Source organism: Echinops telfairi, unplaced genomic scaffold, assembly GCF_000313985.2.
Source record: "Echinops telfairi isolate 266 unplaced genomic scaffold, ASM31398v2 ScPeMD7_5805;HRSCAF=6673, whole genome shotgun sequence".
NCBI classification, from domain to species: Eukaryota; Metazoa; Chordata; class Mammalia; order Afrosoricida; family Tenrecidae; genus Echinops; species Echinops telfairi.
The window spans coordinates 2,757,148-2,761,307 of record NW_022109704.1 but is presented as its reverse complement, the minus strand read 5'-3'; the positions used below and the strand labels follow the sequence as shown (position 1 = coordinate 2,761,307).

Sequence of the window (4,160 nt, the reverse complement as noted above, 5' to 3'; positions counted from 1 at the left end):
ATTACCTATATATTTGCCATAATTAAAAAAAGTGGTTAATGATACATTTTCTTAAAAAAATGTTAATTCAAAACAAATACAGCTTCCTTCATCTACTCCCCCCCTCCATTTTTCTTAAGTGAGTTCAGCTAACTCAGTTAACTTTTTTTTTTTCAAAAAATGTCACTTGAACAAAACATATACAGATGGTGCCTAAATTTAGAATCGTGGCTCGCATACTTTCTAGCTGTGGACAAGTGCCCGGCCATCCCTGTGTGCGGCTCCAGGTCTGTAAAGCGGCCTCACGGTCCCCGATCAGGATCGCGGTGAGGACTAGGCACGGTAAGGGGTGTAACGTTGTTTGCTTATTATTTCCCACAGTTTTACTGGCACCTAGTTCCCGTGCCCTACAGTCAGCAGTTCGGTCACACCCAGAAGGGCTGTACCATCATCCCCACAGTCGGTTTGAGGACATTTCTTCATCATTATGCTCGTCTCCAAGGTGTGTTCATTCAGTTACAGTCTCTATAGCTTAATCGGCCCTGAACTTCACGTACAGGAAAACCGTAACAAACAAACAAAACCAAGCAAGACAGATAAGAACCTAATAGAAAAGAAAGCAAACAATATTAAAAATGAGAACAAATTTAAGTGGATCACACGGGAGCCCCAATGAGAGGGTGCTAAATGTCAACCTGGCTGCACTGGCAACAACCCGTTTTCCAGTGTCGCCTGCAGGTGGGCAAGGCCGTCCTCGCCCGGAGACCATGCTCAGAGGGGGCTCGCCGGGGACTTCATCCGCATGTTTCCCCTTCACTGTAAAAAATAAAACAAACCACCAAGAGGACTTTAAAAAGGACCAAAAGGGAAGGGGTGTGACTTTCTTGTAACAGCCCCAGGCCCAGATGTGCCGGGTTGACGTGACCCATGTTGTCAACAAGCAAATCTGTCTTGGGGGAAGTAAAGTCAGATGCGTCTTAGAAGTAAGGATGGGGAGAGAGCGCAGTCCCTGGAAAGGGCATCGTGGTGAAGTACCAGGGCCGTGGGAGAGGGAGGCCCCTGACGAGGTGGATGGACACAGGGGCTCCCTCCCACACAGGCCAGCAGTGCTCCCTTCTGTTGTGGACAGAACAGCTATGACGCTGAAACAACTGGCCAGCACCTACGAGCGGCCACACGCTGTGATTGTGAAACCACTGTGTTGCGCCCTGAGCCTGACCAGTGCTCAGCCGTGCCTTCCCCTGTCCGTTATCAGTCCTGTCCCGCCATGCAGTAGAGAATCTCGTAAGAAGCCTTGTCTTTTCCTTCGGAAGACAACACCTACAGATTGAACTTGGAACTTCCCAAGTTGTGGAAGCATAGGGCATTTTCTTACGTGATGCAGCATTTTCCCGTGTGGGAGGTAACAGCTGCAGTCGGTCTTGTGAGCTCTTTGGTCCGCAGCCACGTCTTAATGGAAAGGACTAGCTCTGACCTTCAGTACACGGCAGCTACAATGTCAAAGGGCAGACGTTCCCCTCCCAAGCTCCTTTCCACTCTTCTGAGTCCCACCTTCCTGCTCTGCGCTGGCCTCCTTGCAGATAAGTGGATGCTGATGGAGAGGGGACAGTGAAGGGTCCCTGGCTTAAAATATCTTCCTCATCCCCGCAGGGCAGCTCATCAGAGGCATTGTACTCTGAGGTCGGAGGGAAAGGGCTGGCCGCTCCATATCTGTGACTATAAATATCTGGGTGAGGACCGTGTCACCCAGAGTCTGCAGATAAACTGGTACTCCTGGGAGGCGGGCTTTAACCTACTCGCTGCTCAACTCCTTTGGGAACACAGGACCACAGCAGCACTGAAATGGAAGCCTGCGGTCAATCTGCCCCCACAGTCATGTCCTGTTGGGTCCACTGGGGGCTTTGGAAGCAGTGATGGGTCAGAATTCTGGCTTTCTGGGCAGGAGACCTGGAGGTCTTGTGTGTTGCACGGTGCTGGACAGATGTCAGCAAACCTTCCAAACTATAAGGGAAGCAGTTCGCTCCCTTGAGCACGGGTCATCAAAGGTCGGGGACAGATTTGACAGCAGCTAACCTTAAAATGTTGTTTTCCTTGACTTTTAAAACAAGAAGATCGTTTGTCTTGGAAACACAACTACAAAAACAGAACATCCAGCACCACTGTCCTCCATGCCCACTTTGTAACAGGGGCCTCACGGACCTGCCCAGAGGTCTCCCTGGGAGTGGAACCTCGGCAAAGCAGGCCTGTGGCACCTGGCGGGTATTTGTTCTGGAAAGCTGCAAATCTGTTATTTCTTGTAACCTTACAAATTCAAAAACAAAACACAAAGACAAAATATGAAGAAATAGAGATGATTCAGAGCGGCAGAAATGGGCCTTTCTTGAAAGAGAACTCAAAGAGAACTTGAAAGAGAAAACAAAATGTGCATGCTAATTTCAAATACGGATACACTTCTTGACATGTTAAAAAGCATTTTCTAGATTCACGGAGTTTGCCTTCAGATAACATTTGGTTTGCTGAGCTCAGCACTTACCTCCCCCAGGTCCCCCACTGAGCCAGCTCTGAGGCAGGACTGTCCCTCTAGCTGTGACCTCACCACCAAGTGCAAACAAAAGATGCTCAAGGAGTGCAGGGTGGGGCCAGTGTTGCGAGAGCGTCCATCTTTGTGTTCAGAGCACTGACTACAATGCAACTGACCATCTATGCTCTACCGCTGCCAAACTGTTCAAGCCCACCAGCTTCCCCAAGGCAGAAAGACAGGCTTTCTACTCCAGGAAAGAGTTACAGTCTTAAAAAGGGAAAAGAGTTAGTCTTGGAAACTCACAGAGTCAGTTCTACCCTGTCGTATAGAGTCGCTATGAGTTGATTATCAACTCGATGGCATTGAGATTTTGGTTTACCAGATTATTTATATATAGATCATACACTATACATATATAGTGCTGTGTCTTTTCCCCACAACAGTTATATGGGCACGTAATTCACACATCATACAATGCAATAGTTTAATCACATCAAAAAGAGTTGTGCAATCGTCACCACAATCAGTTCTAGAACATTTCTTCTTTCTTGAACTCATCGTTATTAGCTCCCCATTTCCCTGCAACCACTCCTGCCGTGCACCCAAGGAACCATTAATCCAGATACTGTCTCTGTAGATTTACCGCTCCTGGATTTCATCTACAGAAAAACATTTAAAAACAAAGAACCCAAAATTAACAAGAATAAACAAAACAGATAAAAAACCCAATGTAAAAGAAAATATTTAAAAACTAGAAATGGATCATAAGGAAGATCAAATAATAGAGTGCTAACTTTAAAAAAATGATTTTATTAGAGGCTCATACAACTCTTATCACAATCCATACATACATCATTGTGCAAACAGAGTGCTAACGTTTAATCTAATTCCATCTGCAACAATATATACGATCTATTTTTAACATAATAAATACCAGGCGGCATCAAAAAGCTAGCGGAGAATAGTATTGAGAGATCATGGGATTCTCCCTTGAATGTGGTGGGGCCCCTGGGTGGCACAAGCGGTTAAGCACTCGCCTACTGGGTGAAAGGCTGGCAGTTTGAGCCCACCCAGAGGCACTGGTGGGCTGGTGAGGAGGCTTCCACAGGTCACGGTTTGTAACCACCCTACCGAGCAGTTCTACTCGGCATGCGTGAGGTTGCCAAGTCCAAATTCACTGGAAAGCAACTAACCACACAATACTGTATTTGCATATGGCTAACGTTTGTGGTTTTACAAAATTCCAACATATAAACATACAGAGTAAAAACCAAAACATCTCCATCCTGTTCCAAATCCCTCTCCAGACGTCATCATCACTACGGGTTTGGGGAGGATTCTTCCAGATCTAATCAGATAGACAGGTATAGATAGATCGATAGATCTCCGAGTCTATCATGGGTCAGATTAATCCCGTTATAGATGAGCCTGAAGCATCTGGGAAGTTAGAGCATTTATCCCAAATCCACAGAGCCGGCAAGTGCTGGCGCTGAGATGCAAACCCTAAGTCAGGGCATTCCTTCCGCCACGCCCGGCGTGCACAACTTCCTGGGTGCAGAAACCCAGCGGCCGGCTCGTCGAGGGGTCCCAGCCCTCCGCCCCGGCGGAGCGGCGGCCCCGAAGGCCGCGTGGAGCGCGAGCAGCGGCGGCCGGCGCGGGC

The 4,160-nt window shown here is 47.7% G+C and overlaps 1 protein-coding gene across 1 annotated transcript in view; it reads left to right on the top strand.

Moving 5' to 3' along the window:
- The first annotated feature begins 411 nt into the window (after positions 1-411).
- The window catches only part of ADAMTSL4 (ADAMTS like 4), a 14,510-nt gene continuing 10,761 nt past the window's right edge, over positions 412-4,160 (top strand). The window contains exon 1 of the mRNA XM_045295715.1: positions 412-481. The gene's annotated coding sequence lies outside the window, so the exon portion shown is untranslated. The remainder of the gene's footprint in view (positions 482-4,160) is intronic.